The sequence below is a fragment of the Macrobrachium nipponense genome, chromosome 29, assembly GCF_015104395.2.
Source record: "Macrobrachium nipponense isolate FS-2020 chromosome 29, ASM1510439v2, whole genome shotgun sequence".
Taxonomy (NCBI): domain Eukaryota; kingdom Metazoa; phylum Arthropoda; class Malacostraca; order Decapoda; family Palaemonidae; genus Macrobrachium; species Macrobrachium nipponense.
This window is the reverse complement of record NC_061092.1, coordinates 1325384-1344635: the sequence shown is the minus strand read 5'-3', so window position 1 is coordinate 1344635 and position 19252 is coordinate 1325384. Positions and strand designations below refer to the sequence as shown.

Genomic DNA, 19252 nt, shown 5'->3' with positions numbered 1-19252 from the left:
AAGGGACCTCAAGTTTTGTATAATTAGGAAAAATACAAATTACTTTTAAAAAATGTGAGTTTGTTCCTTCATGATAAAATGCTTCCCCACTTTTACAGGGGATAAGGTTCCAGAACCAGCTGTGGAAATGTAAAAATCCTCTCTAAATACTTTTAACTGGCTTATAACTGCAAAATGTCCAGGACCTTATAAACTGAAATGCTTATAACTGTCCATATTTTAACATTTCATTGCTTAATTTGAGATTTACTAATTTTAAAACAACAAAATTAATGTAAACAGCAAAATACCTATAAAATGTTTAATACAACTAAATAATTCTGTCTTACAGAATGTTTGACAACTAATCCAGTTATCTCTGCACATAAGCTCTTTTCTCTCATTCCAGGTTAGCCCTGGACTGTGTGTAATCAGTGTATCTCTCTCAGGGTAATGAAAGATGAATCTGAAATATTGCTGTAAAAGGGTTGGATGATAGAGCATATTGTATTTACAATATAGTTATGCCTTACCCAGAGAGAGAGAGAGAGAGAGGAGAGAGAGAGAGAGAGAGAGAGAGAGAGCGAGAGAGATAGATGGAACGAGAGAGAGAGAGAGAGGAGAGAGAGAGAGAGAGAGAGAGAGAACTAATGCAGTTACCCTTGTACATAAGATAAGCTCTTTTCTCTCATTCCAGGTTAGCTCTGGACTGAGTGTAATCAGTGTATGTATCTCTCTCTGGGTAATGAAAGATGAATCTGAAATATTGCTGTAAAAGGTTTGGATGATAGAGCATATTGTATTTATAATATAGTTATGCCTTACAGAGAGAGAGAGAGAGAGAGAGAGAGAGAGAGAGAGAGAGAGAGAGAGACGGAGAGAGAGAGAGAGAGAGATTGAGAGAGAGACCTATTATGCCCAGTATGAAAGAATGGTCATTATTGAATAAATAGTGTTGCTTTACGAAAAAAAAAAAAAAAGCAAATTAGTAACAATTTTAGAGGTAAGGTCATAGAAAGAATCTACAAATTAGAGAAAGTTCTCTGTGGAAAAGTGAATAATGTGTTCCACAAAAATCTGCGACAAAATGCACCCCAAAAGAGTGAAATGCGTAAATGGGGGGCACTATACAAGCCATCGGCTCGATACATTTGGAAGACTAACTGGCTGGAGGGAGGAATCTGAGTGAATCTCCGAACTGACTAGAGTTCACCACACTAGGGTTACTCATCCTGGTCAATAGAATGAGGAAAAGTACGTACTGTGCCTCTGACATTTTGATCAGAGTATATAGGAACTGCAAGATCAGTGTATACTTATCGGCTTTTCAAAATGAGTGAGGGTTAGTTGGAATACTAAACGAAAAAGGATAGGATGAATAAAAAAAAAAACAATCCAGTGACAGTAGGCAAATATGAGCATAAGGTTTGTCTTACTGCCATGGCCTCTCCTTCCTCCCCTTGCTAGAGGAAGGAGCAGGTATGCTTCTATAAATCTAAGATAGAAAAATAGTACAAGTGTTGATGCGTAAACTTATCTGCATTGGCCGCCAGTTCCAGCATCTGCCCAAAGGAGGAGAGGAGGAGAGATGCTACCTGTCTTATTAAAGGAGCCAGGTAAGCTACATAACTTGTCAAAGCAGTCACCACAGATCCCAAGGAAAGTGTCCAACGCTTGTGGGCAATGTCCTGAGGAAGAAAGATGTCGAGACCACACCCATAATTTCAGTACCTGAGAAACCAAAAGATTCTTTCAGAATGTGAGGGTTGGACCTATGCCTTTGACTTCGTGAGCTCTCAGGTGGAAGGTACCGGTGTCGTCATTGCCAGCTGCAGAGTATGTTCTCCGACGGAGAAGAAAACCAGGAGTTTTCTGTTGTTCTGGGTGGCTAACAGATCCACCACTGGACGCCCCCACAGGTCGAATAGCCTTCTGCCACATCTGGGTGTAAAAACCATTCTGTCCCAATCAATTGATTCTGGCAGCTGAGCTTGTCTGCCACTACATTCCTCTTGCCTAGAATGTACTTGGCTAACAGCTCTACCAAGTAAGCACTACCCACTCATGCACCTGCACCGTCAACTGATGCAACAGGAGGGACACTAATCCCCAGTTTGTTGACATACACCACTACTGTGGTGTTGTCACTCATCAACACCACCGAGTGTCCCATCAACGCCACCGGAATTCTTGGAGCACAAGAAACGCTGCCTTGAGCTCCAGAGCGTTGATGTGAAGGTGCTTTCGTGTTGATTCTCCACACCTGAAACCAGCAACTCTTCCAGTGTGCGCCCCAACCCTTGGTCGATGCATCCGAGAACAGAAGTATCTCTGGAGGGGGAGTGTGCAACTGCACTCCTAAAGAGGTTCCTGTCATCCAGCCACCAGGCTAAATCCTCCCTTACTTCCTCCGTGAGAGGAACCAGGAAGGATTTGCGGGGTCCAGCGCTTGTGACCTACACTCCTTCAATCTCCATTGCAGAGAGGTAAGGAACCTCTAGAGCTGGGAGCAGAGGTACTGGTAACAGCTGGTACCTCTACTTTCCCCGCCTTTCTCTTCCTTGAGATAGGAGAGGCGGTTCCCGTTCCCGAAGGAATGGGAGGACCAGTGGAAGGACCACCTGTCTCACCGGGACGATGAGACAGGCCCTCAGAAGTCTCTGAGCAAGACTTCTAAGGGGGGACAAGACCACCTTCTTCTTCTTCTTCGGCTGGGAAGCCTCGGAAGAAGAAGTGGAGGCGGCGGTAGAAGACGAAGACAAAGAAGCTGACGACACCTTCCCTTTCTTCTTTGACTTCCTCTTCGCCAACTTCCTCAGGACATCAAAAAGATCCCCCACCCAGGAAGGGGCTGCAGCAGCTGCCAAAGCAGCAGGCTCCAGCACGACCAGGGAAGGAGGAACTGACGGAGCAGCAGCACTTCCACGGGCAGGGACAGGGGTGAGGTACGGCGACGGAGACAGGAGGAAGTCTAGAGGTGAGCTCTTCGGGCACTTGAAGTCTGGAGGAGAAGCGAGGACAGCATAACCTGGAGGAGGAGGAGGTGCAAAATAATCCACCTGTAAAGTACACAGCACTGGTGCTTGCACCACAGCATTAGGTGTTTTACCGAAGTAATATGCTGTATATACTAGGTGTGGTAGTGCTACATACCCAGGTGTCGAGAACATTGTTGTTGTCCTCAACTCAGCTACGTGGGTTACTGGGACTACTGCAAGATGGAGAAGCAGTCCCTGTATTGTAGGAGTGGCAGGAAAATTCAAGGTTCGCCTTACCTGCTGCAAATCCCCACCCACGGAGGCAGACAAACCTGAAGAAGCAAAAGTTAGATTAATGGGGGGAGCTCCTGTTCACCCACAGGGGGAAGGATCCCCCACTGAGCGGACAGAAGTTCCCGAGTACAGTGGAACCCCTGTATTCGCGTTCTCCGGATTCGGGGACTCACACATTTGTGGATTTCTCTCAGGAACATTTCCCTGCATTATTCGTGGAAAATTTGCCTATTTGCAGTATTTTTTCTGAGAAATACCCACAAATTCCTGTTTTTTTTTTTTTTTATCAATTTCATCATAAAATGCCCTGATTGTGATAAAACTATTAAAAAAAAGTATAACAATTTTTAGTGGGTTTTTTCTTGAGTTTCAATTAACAAATAGGTTTTAAGCATTTTAATAGGGGTTCCAACTCTTCAAGGGGGGGGGGGGGGTGGGGGGGGGGGGGGGGGTCTGGTACGCATCCCAAGAATACAGGGGGACCACCATACAACTCCAAGTCAGCATGTTTCCCTCCTTTCTATGCACTCGACAGATCGAGTGGAGAGAGACAGAGACAGAGACATGTCCCCCGAAGGAGAATGAGAGAGACGGGGAGTTTACGTGGGTGAAGGAAAGAAGACGACGTATCAGTCACCAAAGGAGTCGAGGGAGAGCTCTCTGATGATGCCTTGGCAGACTTACGCGGCTTCTCCTTACCCTCGTATCTCTCCCACTGCTCCTCCGACCAAGAGATACCAGTGTCACAGGTATCAGATCTATATTCCCGCCCTCGGCATCTTGCACAGAGGGCGTGAGGGTCAACATCATCAGATGAAGGGCAAGTATGGCTTATTTGATTTGTGGGCTTGCATCATATCCATACAACCACACAAATATACAAAAAATCACAAATATATCCAAATGAAAACAACAAGAAAGAAATTGGCGATCTCACAACAGAAGAAGCAGGCAGAGAGAGAACGTCTGCACACGACAGCGTAGAAAGCAAAGTGGAATGTTTACGTCCAGTCAGACAGGACTCCCGACTATCACACGAGCAATTACTGCCTAACTACCTTGTTGCAGAATCTTACGACCAAGTTCCAATTGGGGCTGAAAGGTAATTCCTTATGTAAAGGACCGATGGTTTGTATAACGTGTAGGAACAAACCTTTGTTAGAAGGTTTTCTTAATCAGCAAAATATCTTAATATACTAGTAATTAGAGCTACAAGTTATAAAAGGACTTGTCTAGGTATAAAAGAATTTTCAAAATTTCATTTAAGTGTACTATCATATATTTTTTACAGTAAATTGTTTGTTTCCTAACTATACAAACCTGAGGTCCTTTACAATAGGAATAAGCTTACGGTGAAGCTGTAACACGGCTGTTGAAGCTCTACAAAAAGGCCTAAGATTCAGATTGAGGGGTGGCTGAGGTGGGCATTAGTGTAAAGGACCTCAGGTTTGCATATAGTTTGGAAAAATACTACTTTCAAAACCTGTGATATGTTCATACACAATATACAAACCCCTTGGTCCTTTACAACAGAAAGACTCACTAGAACTGGCTGGAGTTCAGCTCACCTGGGCTACTCTTGGTCAAAAGAGTGAGGAGTGCCCTGACTTGATAACTGATAGAAGTATAAGAATGAGAGATCAAGAGCAGACTTCTGAGCCTTTTCGAAATGAGTGAGAAAATGTAAGTAATACAAAAAAAGATGGGAAGAATATTTCAGGTCAGAGGCATTAAGGCAAAGCACTGAAAAGTTTTTTTTGGCCTTATTGCCCTGTTTCTCTCCTTCCTCCCTTTGCTAGAGGAAGGAGCAGGATTGCTTCTATGATTCTAAACAAGAAAGTTGATGTGTAGACTTACCGCATCAAATGCCGACTAGCAAGTGTATGTTCAAGTCTTATTCTCAACCCGAAGGAAGAGAAGTAGAAGGACAAGGAGGGAGGAGGAGAGGCCAATCACTCTCGCTTCCTTCTTACCTCTAGAACCACACACCATACACGAGATGCAACATGTCCATTTGAAGGAGCCAAGTAAGAAAACACTGAGCATCCACCACAGGTCCAAGGAAAAGGGGGGGGTTCCAATGACCTGTGGGCAAGACCTGAAGGAAAAAAAGACATAAATGTGGTCCTCATGAGACCACATCTATCTTCCAGTGCGACATATTCTTTGGAATGTGATGAAAGGACCAAGCCACTAGCACCATGCACTCTCAGGGAGAGGGTACCGTGACATAGCCTTCTGCAGCGAAGTTCTCGTGATCTTGTAAGACTCAGAGGAAGACGTTTTAGGACACTTCTCAATTGGCGAGTCAGTAGTGGAGAAAAGTCATCAACATCCAGTGAAGGGTGTGGATTCTTCCACAAGTAAAGCAACATGCTAATAGGACAAAGTAATGATTGATCTGGATCAACAAATACAAAGTCCAAGGCATGGGGGATCATGAAGGATTCAAACCTGTCAACAGGTGCTGAATGATTTGATGTCTCAGACGGATTCGCGGCGTGATACCTGCCTTCTGAAGGGTGACGTTGAAGATGATCCATGCAAACCATCCATCATCTTCGCCGGAGAGAGATGACATGCAATCTTGAAAAACAAAAACAAAATTCTGTCTGATGATCTTCACAATGGCTGGCATACCCTAAACGAGAGTCAAATGCCATCCAGAGGCCTGAGGTCCCTGTGGTGGCAAGACAGAGATGAGTTTCTCATCGGTGTTTGAATCTCAACTGAGGAGAAATTCTAATCAGAGAAAAAGTCCTGTATATGCCATCAACCAGTGAAGATGGTTGTAATTCCTGAAATTCTACAGAGGACTGAAAGAGAGTTCCAGCTATTTCACTTCTGTTGGTAAGAAAGCCTGGCTTGCAATGAATGCTGGAAGTCTTTAGTCATGGAAACACAGGGATTGTACTGCTTGACGAATCACTTCTTGTCACTGCAAAGGCTGGTTCAGAGGAACACTTCTCTTTACCTAGACGCAGAGCTAGCAGGGCAGGCAACAGTGAAGTCTTCCAAATTTCATTCCAAGAACACTATGATTAGAAAAAATGTATATAGAAGACAAAACTGCTGTATTGTCTGAAAAATCATTCTGAATCATCGCAGTGGCCCATGGGTCAGATGCGATGGAAAAGAACCTTTACAAACTTGTTTTACTGAGGGGTAAACAGAAAGATGGTAATGAGTTTATTGAGACATATCTCTGTCTGATGATTCTCTCAATTGTGTATGCGGAGCATGAGATAGGAACCATAAGCGAGAATCTAAAGCCAGCCCCAGGCCCTCAAGTCCCTGATAGCCAGACCAGAGAGGTTCAAATTAGCAGTTAAACCCTTGACAGAGGTAGAAACAACATTAAGACGTACAATATCTCTGTGAAAAAGGTGGTACTCTGCTCCTCACTCGACTCAGTAGGCTGAGTTGCTTGGTAGTACAGGCAGTCTCCCCGGTTATCAGTGGTCTTGGTTAATGGCGATCCGGTTTTATCGTGTTTGTCATAAAATCAGCGCTTTATGGCGCCATAACAAGCCAAACTTTCGGGGGGGTTATTGGGCACCATAAGGTGCTCATAATAAAGTTATGGCGCCAAAACATACCTAAGAGAAGTGCCATTAACAGGTTATCAGCGTCATAAGTGCCATAAATTGCTGAGTTTCGGTTAAGGGCAGTTTTCGCTTATTAGCAACCTGCCGATAACCGGGGACTGCCTGTACGTTCCACCTTGGAATGCATTTGGCTTCTAGAGTATCGAGTGTCAACCTTCATGTTAACTGAAACAGGAGGGAACAAAACCCTCTTGTTTGGTGAATGCCACTCCTGTGGTGTTGTTGCTAAACAATACCACTGGTTGTCTCAAAACCAAAACCGGAAACTTTTGGGGACTGGGAAGCCTGAAAAGCTGCCCTGAGTTTCATGGAAAATTAAGAGAAGGTACTTATCATCTCGGTCACACACAAAAGAACTAACTTACATACATGTATGCGCCTATTACTCAAGAACTGTGCAACTGATAACATACACATGCACGAGGAGAATATACAAGTATATAACATAGGTTCCTGTTGATCAAGTGCCAACCTAATTCTTTCCTCACTTTGAAAGAGAAATAGAATAAGGACTCTAAGCATACCTCCTTCATTCTCTGATGAAGAGAGCAAAAGTGAAGTTGTCCCAAATGGAGGTGTCTATATCGATAGCAGGACACTGAAGACGACTAGTTCATGCCAAAACGGTTGTTTGTATGCTTGTATGGTGTTTTATGTTGCATGGACCAGTGGTTATTCAATAACGGGACCAATGGCATTACGTAACTTTTGAACCACTTTGAGAGTGAACTTCCATCACCCGAAATACAGTGGGCCCCTCACATTCGCGTTCTCCGGATTCGCGGATTTCTCTCTGGACCATAATCTATTAATATTCACGGGGTTTTCCGAAAAAAACAATGAAATAATCACTAATTAGTGTATTTCGATGTTATTTTCATGCCTAAATACATTTTTATGATACAAAAATTATTTGCATTTTTAAAATTTTAAAATTATTAACCCTTTAATGCTGATTGGACGTATTAAACGTCGACGAAAATTGTCTGTCGGGTGCCGAACAGACGTATGGTACATGGACGAAAAAAAAAAATTTTTTTTTTTTATTCGCGGAAAAATAGTTATAGGCCTACTAGGCAAAAACTTTTGACTCACGCACCTTTGGGGATGCTGGGAGCTCACGGATCAAGGTGTTGTTTTTTTTTTACAATCGTTATGCAGGCACGCAAGCGCAATTTCTTTATATCTTCTCCCACTTAAAAAGCATCAGCGACACATCTCAGAAATTATTTCGTCACTTTGACATAATTTTTTGCACCATTTTATATTAGCCGTTACATGGAGTACTATATATGAAAATGTGTGCAATTTCATGTAGAATACAACAAAAAAAACAACTCATGGTTGTAGCTTTTATCAGTTTTGAAATATTTTCATATAAATCACGACAAGTGCCAAAATATCAACCTTTGGTCAACTTTGACTTGACCGAAATGGTAGGAAACAATGCAATAGCTAAAACTCTTACATTCTAGTATTATTCAATAATTTAACTTTATTTTGCAACTAATTGGAATTCTCTAGCACAATATTTCGATTTATAGTGAATTATGGGAAAAAAAGTTTTTTTTCCTTATGTCCGCGCTGTAACTCTTTCGAAAAAATCTGAAATTTTTTCATCCAATTGTCGTAATGTTTGCACCATTTTAAAATGATATTGTTATGTTACAATAAAGTTTCATACATACTTACCTGGCAGATATATACATAGCTAAGACTCCGTTCGTCCCCCGACAGAAATGCAAAAAATTTCGCCGTGCCCACCGCATACAGGTAGGTCAGGTGATCTACCGGCCTGCCCTGGGTGGCAGGACTAGAACCATCCCCGTTTTCTATCATATTTTCTCTCTTCCACCTGTCTCCTGCGGGGAGGCTGGGTGGGCCTTTAATTGTATATATCTGCCAGGTAAGTATGTATGAAACTTTTATTGTAACATAACAATATCATTTTTCATAGCAATCAACTTACCTGTCAGATATATACATAGCTGATTGGCACCCTTCGGTGGAGGGTAAGAGACAGCTACTATATGGAATAGACAGGTAAACAACATATGTTGTAGGTATAAATAAAACCTTGGTTCCTACCTGATAGGTGGTAGACTTGGTGGGTGTTTGCCCCGTAGTCTGCATCACCTCAAGAAACTTTAGCGAGATATGTGATCTATGGCCAAGAGTTCTTGTGGTCTGCCGATGGGGTCTTACCACTTACTCAGCAGAGCCTAAAAGGACTTTGTCAATGGGTGCTGATCCACTTATATGACAATACACCTTATGAAGGAGCACACAACCAATCCCGACCACCTGATCCTAACCATGTGTTAGAACTAAGGATTGTTACGAGTTATCCCCGAACTCGTCACAACAACCGTAACTCAAAAACCACTACGCACACATACATAATTTTTCAAAAAAAATTATACTCAACTAATTGGATATGACGAGAATTCTCTTATGAACAACATAGACGGCCGCCCGTGCGAGCCTGAATCCTCCATTGTTCGAAGAGATTCTCGACCATATCCAAACAGAAGAACAGTATATACATTTTAAGGATTGGTGTCGGCTCCCGTACCCAGAATCGTATCTGCCGATACGATAGGACCTAGAGAAAAGCACTTCTCATACGTCACAACGCACGTCTTTCAAGTAATGAGATGCAAATACCGAGTTGCATCTCCAATATGTCGTATCTAATATGTTTTTAAGCGACATATTCTTATAAAACGAGAGAGACGTCGCAACCGCTCGTACTTCATGAGCTTTTACCCTCAGAAGTTGTAATTGTTCGTCCGGACAGACCTTGTGAGCGTCCGTAATGACGTTTCTTACAAGAACGCTAGAGCGTTCTTTGACATCAGTCTTGTGGGGTCTTTTACCGCGCACCAAAGACCTTGTCTAGAGCCTCCCAACTGACGCTTCCTCTGAAGATAGAACTTCAGAGCTCTAACAGGGCATAGAGACCTCTCTGCTTCTCTGCCTACGAGACTAGACATTCCTTTGATTTCGAATGACCTAGGCCAGGGATTCGTGGGATTCTCGTTTTTCGCTAAAAACAGAGTCTTAAACGAGCAAATCGCCGAGTCTCCCTTGAATCCTACTTTATCCTGCAGAGCTTGTAACTCACTAATTCTTTTTGCCGTCGCTAACGATAAAAGAAATAGGCATTTTCTAGTTACGTCTCTAAATGATGCCTGATGCGGAGGCTCGAATCTATCCGAAGACAGATATTTGAGGACTACGTCCAAGTTCCAGTTCGGAGGTACTGGTTTCCTTAGACTTTGACGTCTCAAAGATCTTATGAGATCGTGGAGATCTTTGTTATTTGCCAGATCAAACCTCTGTTCCTGAATACCAGCCGAGAGCATACTCCTGTATCCCTTTATTGTGGATACGGCTAGATGCGATTTTACTCTCAGGAATAGCAAGAAATCAGCAATTTCCGCTATAGAGGTAGAGGAGGAGGACAACTTCTTGGCTCTACACCACCTTCTAAAGACCTCCCACTTCGACTGGTATACCTTCGAAGTGGAGGTTCTGCGAGCTCTCGCGATCGCGCTTGCCACTTCGCGAGAAAAGCCTCTCGCTCTGACAAGTCTTTCGATAGTCGAAAGGCAGTCAGAGCGAGAGCGGGGAGTTTTGATGGTACCTCTTTTGAAGTGTGGTTGTTTGAGAAGATCCGTCCTTCCTGGTAGGGATCTTGGAAAGTCTACGATCCACTCTACCACCTCCGTGAACCATTCCTGGGCCCGGCCAAAAGGGGGCTATTAAAGTCATCCTCGTCTCTTTTGACGCCACAAACTTTTTCAATACTAACCCCAGGATTTTGAATGGGGGAAAAGCGTACACGTCCACTCGAGACCAGTTTAGCAGGAAGGCGTCTACCATAATTGCTCTTGGGTCTTCCACGACCGAGCAAAACACTGGGAGCCTTTTTTTTGAAATGTATGTTGCGAATAGATCCACATGAGGAGTTTCCCCACAGAGACCAGAGATCGCGACACACTTCCTCGTGCAGAGTCCATTCTGTATGAAGGACCTGGTTTCCTCCTGCTGAGCCTGTCCGCCCTCACATTCCTTACTCCCTGTACGAACCTTGTCAGCAGGGAGATGTTCCTGTGAGACGTCCAAAGTAAAAGGTCCCTCGTGAGTTCGTAAAGGAACGAGGAGTGTGTCCCTCCCTGTTTCCGAATGTAGGCAAGTGCGGTGGTGTTGTCCACGTTTACTTGTACTACCTTGTCTCTCACCAGAGGTTCTAGGCTCTTCAAAGCCAGGTGTACGGCGAAGAGCTCTTTGCAATTTATGTGCCAGGACACCTGTGCTGGTTCCCAGGTGCCTGACACTTCCTCCGAGCCTAATGTCGCTCCCCAACCCGTCTCCGACGCGTCGGAGAACACACTAGGTCTGGGTTCTGTGATCTTAGAGAGATCCCTTTGTTCTCTTCCAGAGGCAGCAACCACCACTGTAGGTGTGCCTTTACCTCCACTGGAATGGGAAAAACGTCCGACAGCTGTCCGTTTTTCCAGCTCCAAGACTTCTTGAGGAAGAATTGAAGTGGACGGATATGAAGTCTTCCGAGAGGGAAGAATTGTTCCAGCGAGGAAAGCGTCCCCAGAAGGCTCAACCATTCCCTCGCTGACGTTTGCTGCTTCTCTAAGAAGAGAGAGATTATCCTCAAACCTTTTGCGGTTCTCTCTTGCGAAGGAAAAACTCGAAACCCCGAGAATCCATCCGAATCCCAGATAGACTAGGTCTTGTCTGGGGTCATCTGAGACTTCTCGAGGTTCACAAGCAATCCCAACGCCTTGGTCAAATCCAGAGTTAACTTTAGGTCCTCCAAACACTGTCTCTCCGATCTGGCCCTGATGAGCCAGTCGTCTAGGTACATCGAGACATTCACTCCTTGAGATGAAGAAATCTCGCCACATTCCTCATCAGGCTTGTGAAGACCTGAGGAGCTGTGGACAGGCCGAAACACAAGGCTCTGAACTGAAAGATCCTTCCCCCCGTCATGAAACGGAGGTACTTCTTCGATGAAGGGTGGATCGGGACGTGAAAGTAGGCGTCTTGGAGATCTAGAGACACCATCCAATCTCCTTGTCGTAATGACGCTAGGACTGAAGCAGAAGTCTCCATAGAGAACTTCTCCTTCTGAACAAATTTGTTCAGAGCGCTGACGTCTAGTACTGGTCTCCAGCCTCCCGAGGCTTTCGCCATTAGAAAAGGCGATTGTAAAACCCCGGGGAGTTTTGATCCAGTACTAGTTCTACTGCACTCTTGTCCCACATTTGTTTCCACCATCGATCGAAGAGTATCCCTCAGCACAGGATCCTTGTACTTGGCTGAAAGTTCCCTTGGTATTGACGTTAGGGGCGGAGTATTCAGGAAAGGGATACGATATCCCTTCCTTATGATATTTAGTTGAAGACGCCGTCTGCGTCTATCAGTGTCCAGGCTTCCACGAATTCCAGGAGCCTGGCACCTACTGGTGTTTGGAGGAGAAATGTTTCATTTGCCCTTATTTAAAGGGACGAAAGGCGGACCTACCTCTTCTCTCTGGAGCCTTCCTTCTTGCGGGAGGTCTGGAGATCGGACCACCTCGAAAGGGCTGCCTAGAAGTGCTAGGTTCTTTCTTGTCCGACACTAAAGCAGGTTCCTTCTTCCTAGCTGACTGCGTCAGAAGATCCTGTGTCGCCTTCTCAGTTAAAGAGTGAGCTACGTCCTTCACTAACTTAGAAGGGAACAAATAGTCCGAAAGAGGTGCATATAGTAGAGCTGCCCTCTGCGCATGCGAGACTGCCTTTGTTAAGAAGGCGCCATACACTGTCCTTTTCTTCAAAAGACCTGCTCCAAATAATGCAGAGACTTCCAAAGATCCATCCTGTACTGCTTTGTCGATGCACGACAAAATGCATAACAGGGCTTCAGGTTCGATTCCCTGCGAATCGTGAGCTTTCTTGGACATCACCCCAAGGGACCAATCTAAGAAGTTGAAGACTTCCAATACATGGAAAAGTCCCTTGAGGAGATGATCCAGTTCCGAAATACTCCAAGTAATGCGAGCAGAATTAAGACTAGGACGCCTTGAAGCGTCAACTAACGTCGAAAAGTCCTGCCTATGTAGTAGAAGGGAGAGCGATACCCATATCCTCCCCCGTCTTGTACCATATGCCTCTTTTCCCAGCTAACCTTGCTGGAGGCATGCAGAATACTGTCCTGGTTAAGTCTTTCTTCGACTTCCATCCAGGCGTCTAAGGCGTGTAAAGCCCGCTTCATCGAGATGGTGGGCTTCATCTTTCAGAAAAGACGAAGTCTTCTTCGCCTTCGCACTCGAAAAGAGCGAGCGCGGAGGAAGGAGCAGCCGGAGTCAACTCGTCTCCGTATTCCTCCAGAAGCAGGGTAGTCAACACCTTATAGTTGGACAAGCCCTCTCTTCCAAGATCGTCATCATCCGAGTTTCGTTCGAACTCGTGATAATCCTGAGCTTCTGTTCTCCTTTCAGAACTTTCCTCTTCTGGGGGAGACAAACTCCTGATCGTAGAGGGGCTAAGGGAATGAAAGTCTTTCCCTTTTTTCCCGTTCTGATCGACTTGGAAGGCGTCACAACTGCGGCTTCTCTCGCGCTTTAGAAGACGTCATGTATGACGCTTCCCTCTCTCCGACGTCATGTATGACGTCTCTTGTTGACGTTTAGATGACGCTTCGCGTCTGGAAGACGCTTCGCTTTCTAATCCCGGGCTTCCTACTCGGCGTCACAATCTTGGACGGAGCGTCACGTCTAAGATCCTCTTGATTTGACGCTTCACTTCTAAAAGACGTCTTCCGAGCAGGTGCGAGAGGACGAGACTTCTTAATAGGAACGTCACGTCCTTCCGACGGGGCGCTAAAACTCCCACAAGAGAAGACAGTTGTTCCTGCACCGCCATAATGATTTTCCTTGACGCTTCTCCTACGTCTAGTGCCTGACGCCTTTCGTCATCACTCTGGGGAAGAAGCATGATGGGGTACTTCCTCATAAGCGTCAGGTGACGTTGAACGCCACCTTCGCCTTCTTAATAGTCAGACGGGGCGTCATCCGAGAAGCGCTTCCGGGCTAGAATCAATGTCTTGCTTCATATGACGCTTCAGCGGTCTCGATAAGTTTGACTCCTTCCACCCTCGTTTAGGTGAGGGAGAGGGAGAGGACGAGAAACACTCGCGAAGGACGCTTTTTCTATAGCGCCCTTGAGCTGGCTGCCATGAAGCAAAGCTAGCTGAAGGGACGTCTGACCGTTGGGGATTCCCCACGACCTCCTTAAGGCTTTCGACTTTCCTTCTCTCTGGGCATGTGAGCTTGGAAGAGGTCTAGGCCTGGGAGCGCCGCAGGGACGATCAAACGCCCCCTCCACAACACTGATAGGGCTCACTTCACTAAAATTTTCACTATCACTAGCCCTTACCTTTCGAGTCCGCCATCTTGGACTTCATGTCTCGAATCGTCGCTTTCAGATTGGCGATTTCCGATGCCGAATCCGAAAAGACACTCTGAGAATGAGATTTATAGGGAGAATCTACAGTAGTAGGGTTAGAATTATCATTGAAAGGCTCAATAGGCCTTGAATTCACACCTTTCAGTCTTCTAACTCTATCCCTCTCTAACTTCTTCAAATAAGAAGTCAAAGTCTTCCATTCTTTCTGCATTCAACTCTCGCATTCCTTACAAGTGTTAATAGCAGAACACTGCACCCCCCTACATTTACGGCATACAGTGTGAGGATCAACCGAAGCTTTCGGATATCCTCACCCTGCAGCCTACATTCACACCCATCTCACACTCACATTAGAATCAGACATACTGAGGAAAAATCCAAAAAGAGTTATTCCAAAAAAACAGTCCACAGTAGCGAATGCCAAAACACGATCCAAATACGTCACCAAAAAGTCGAAAAACGTTGATCAAATGTTGAAAAAAGAATCCAAGTCAGGAGGTAATAACAACAATGTTGATACCACCGGCGACAGAGAAAATATGATAGAAAACGGGGATGGTTCCTAGTCCTGCCACCCAGGGCAGGCCGGTAGATCACCTGACCTACCTGTAGCGAGTGGCGCGAAATTTGAATTTCTGTCGGGGACGACGGAGTCTTAGCTATGTATATATCTGACAGGTAAGTTGATTGTATGAAATTAGCCGTTACATAGAGTATTATATATGAAAAGTGTGCAATTTTATGTAGAATACAACAACAAAATACTCATGATTGTAGTTTTTATCAGTTTTGAAATATTTTTCATATAAATAACGATAAGTGCCAAAATTTCAGCCTTCGGTCAACTTTGACTCTACCAAAATGGTCGAAAAATGATATGTTATGATACAATAAAGTTTCATACATACTTACCTGGCAGATATATCATAGCTATCGACTCCGTCGTCCCCGACAGAAATTCAAATTTCGAGGTACACGCTACAGGTAGGTCAGGTGATCTACCGGGCTGCCGCTGGGTGGCAGGACTAGGAACCATTCCCGTTTTCTAATCAGATTCTCTCTTCCACCTGTCTCCTGCGGGGAGGCTGGGTGGGTCTTCAATCGTATATATCTGCCAGGTAAGTATGTAGGAAACTTTTTTGTATCATAACAATATCATTTTCATAATTCAACTTACCTGTCAGATATATACATAGCTGATTGACACCCTTTGGTGGAGGGCGGGAAGAGACAGCTAACTACTGACTAGACAGGTAAACAACATATGTTGTAGGTATTTATAGACCTTGGTTCCTCTGTGTTTCTAGACGAAGGGTCGACTTCCTAGCTATTGCATAGGAGTCTGCTTCGTCTCAAGAGCCTTAGCAAGATAGTGATCTGTGGCCAAGAGTTCTTGTGGGTCTACCGATGGGGTCTTAACCACTTACTCGGTCGAGCCTAATTGGCATTTGTCAATGGGTGCTAATCCGCTTATATGACAATATGCCTATGCCTATTGGCATAACTAAGGAGCGCAACACGATCCCGATCACCTGTTTTCCTAACATGAGGGTTTGCGCTAGAATTGAAAAAGAGTTATCCCCCAAACTCCTTTCAAACCTCAATAAAATTCACTAAGTTAAAATAAATTCAACTCATTATTAAAGGATCAGTGTCGGCTCCTTATCCCAGCAACGTATCCGCTGACACGTATAAACCAAGAGAGAACTTGACGTCCTTCGTGTAATGAGCAGTCAACACATCGTTGCATCTCTCATATGTTAAAGCTAATATGTCTTCCTGACATATTGTTACAAAAAGAACAAGAATTTGCAAAAGCTCGCACTTCATGAGCTTATAAATTCTCAGCTGGTTTGAAGGTATCATCAAGTCACTTATGAAGTGCTTTAGAGATCACCATTGTTTCAAAGAAGACTAGGACTTTCTTTGAACTGGATATCATCTGGATGAAGCCTAGAGCCTGGCTTGCGCCTGGCTGGCGCTTTGCGCCCTGGTTGGCGCCTCGCCCTGGCTGGTGCCTTGCGCCTGCCTGGCTCCTTCGCCTGGCTGGCGCATCTTGTTTGCCTGGCGCCTCGCGCCTGGCAGCGTGGCTGACTTCTCCCCACTTGCTGGAGCTTCGAGCTTGTTAAGAGTCTCAAGGAAAACTGGCGATGTCCACATCGGACACTTTTTTCCCAATTTGTTTGCCTCTAGCGCACTGCGCCAGGTTGGAGGCCCGCTCCTTCTCCTCATCAGACAATGACAGTGTTCATATTGACTGTCTTTCTCTGGCGTCTCTTCCACCCACCTTGTTTTGGCATTTGGCGGCCCCTGACTAGCACTACATTGTCCAAAAGTCCTGAAGATCCACCATCGTTTATCAGGAGACTGGAGAAGGGTGGAAGAAATTCTTTCACTTTGAGCTTTTGGCCCTTGGTTTCCGGCAAGGGGAGGTGATTTGGTTTTATTTTGTCAGCTACATCCAGTAGACGATAGGAAATCTAAAAGTCCGAGAGACAAGTCTTCCTCCGAGGAGGCTCCTTATTGAATACTTCCGTTGCTAACGAGTTCTCCTCCTACATGTTGATGAGTTTTCTCGTTGCAGAAGCTTCCCTATCCTTGCCCGAAGGAAGGGAAGGAGCCCCTGGAAGTTTAAAGAGATTCTGAGCTGAAATTGGTAGGACTCCTGATTTCTAGCTCTTTAATGTATCTCCCTGAACCTTTTGGGAAGTAGTTTGAGCCCTCATCGCCTTCCCAAGACTCTGTCAGTAAACGTTTAACCTTGTCTTCTTCTGTAGATGACAACGTCAATACATTACCCGGACAACGAAACCTCTATCTGAAAGCGTTGATCCAGGAATAAAAGGCTTTAGTTCTTTTGCCAAACATACTATGCTGCCAGAACCCATGCCGAGTCTTCATGGAATTTGATTCCAGATTCTAAAGCCCAAAATTTCACTTGTCCTTTTGATCGTTTAGGACCAGGAGAAACATTTGATGAGGAGCAGTTCCATCTTGACGGAACACGGAATCTGAGGCCCAAATTAGGATCCCATTCTAAGTATAAGATCTCCTACTCTTATCGTATAGAGGTATTGTATAAGATCCCGAAAGATCTTAATTCTCTGCTATCTCTAATATTCTTTGTCGAGACAGAGTATATCTTTTTACTGTGTTCATTGATAGCATAAAATACCAAGGTGATTCTTCCCCCTGAAAGGGAAGAAAACCATTATGTGGTTCACAGAGGTATCGGAAGAGGACAGTTTCCCCTTTCCATCTAGCACGATCTGCAGCAACTCTATGTCTTTAACATATTTGAAGGAATTATCAAGCTTCCCTTGAAAAATCCTCTCATTCATATTTACTTCTGGTCAGTCTGCACGCAGACAGACTCAGAGTGGATAGATTTTTCAGGTCCAATATTTATAACAGATTCCGATAAAATCCTCTACTCTTAGAAAAAACCTTCCGACACATGCTGAGAGAAGAACGTGACCTCTGTGAATCCAACCTTTTTATTGCCAAAATGATGCATTCATCTTCTTCCTTTGACGCCCATTTATCTTAATATCTGTTAAGAATATATATAACTAGGGGAAAAAAGACTAAAGTTTATTCCCCTATTTAAATTAAAGATGGCGTATCTTGCTACCTCTCTTGTTTCGAGGAAAAGGAAGCAAACTATAAGAAGCTCGTTCGTCTTCTACCTTGCGAAGAGATCTGTGAATACTTTCCGCAGGTTCTCACAACTCTTTCCAATAAATGTTAAACATGCATTAACAGTTATTATCGTTGATCAAGAAGGTTCTCACGGACGTGCAAAATCCCGCATCGAACCTGGTAAGGATCGTTACGTTCCGTGTATGTCTACCAAATAGGTTAAATCGTGCTCTGCTGAATTAAAATCCTTTATAATACCGTCACATTGTGGTAAACAGCATTCATCTAGGAAACTCTTGTAAGGATAGTAGGAATTCTGTAATTAACCACGGTGTGTGCATAAGGCTTAACCGTAACCGTTATCTTAAGGTGAATTTTCTACTACATTCTTTCCTCGCCGAGGCAGAGAGATCCTTAGCAAAAACGAATACTATGTTATTCATGCCTTTGAAACCTAAAATCCCCTCAATTCGTGGTTAAGTCCCTGATTGTAGGGGGAATATACGGTGAACCATTCAATCCCTTCCTTAGTAGAGAGAGATGTAACCAACAGCTCACGACCGAGAACCGGATGGTACTGAATTGGCGTTACAAATCCGTCTCGTTCACTGCCTGGCTGCATTCATTCAGAAGACGGCCGAAAGGAAAGCGGAAGTTCTAGTTTTAACACCCGTATCCCAGCTTTGCCATATTCATATTCCTATGGTAAAGGATGAATGATTTGTATATTGTGTAGGAACAAACATATGTTACTGTGTACTGTACAAGGTCTACATTCTGAATAGTACTTGAACGATTGGATAAGTGATAAGTATACAAATCCTAAACCACAAAGAGAGAACTAACAACACTACCTGAATTTTGGCTCCCTTATACTTGATGCAACCAGGAACTGTAGTTAGAGTTGTGAATTCATAAGCAGCTACCTCTGAGTAAACACCAGCAAGGTTGCTCAGCAATGTGGACTTGCCTACTGATGGGAATCCTTAAATAAAGAAAAAAAAGATTCAAGAATCACATATTTTACTTTCATTTTTAATAACAATACGTACTTTTAATCATAAGAATAAAAATGACAAACAAGGTATTGTTCTTTACATTAAGATTAAATGAAAAAATACTCTTAAAAATTTGACCCACATCTTTGGTACATCTTTCGTGTGCTCAAGGAGGCTAGTAAGCATAATATATTACAATACCTAACTACAGTATCTGCAAACATGAGAAAAGACACTACAGACAGTTACATACAATATTTTGGTAGTCACAGCCACAGAGAAAT

At 44.1% G+C, this 19252-nt stretch overlaps 1 pseudogene; it reads right to left on the bottom strand.

Moving 5' to 3' along the window:
* LOC135205924 (GTP-binding protein 128up-like) overlaps positions 1–18959 on the bottom strand; it is a 93779-nt pseudogene extending 74820 nt beyond the window's left edge.
* Positions 18960–19252: the final 293 nt, after the last annotated feature.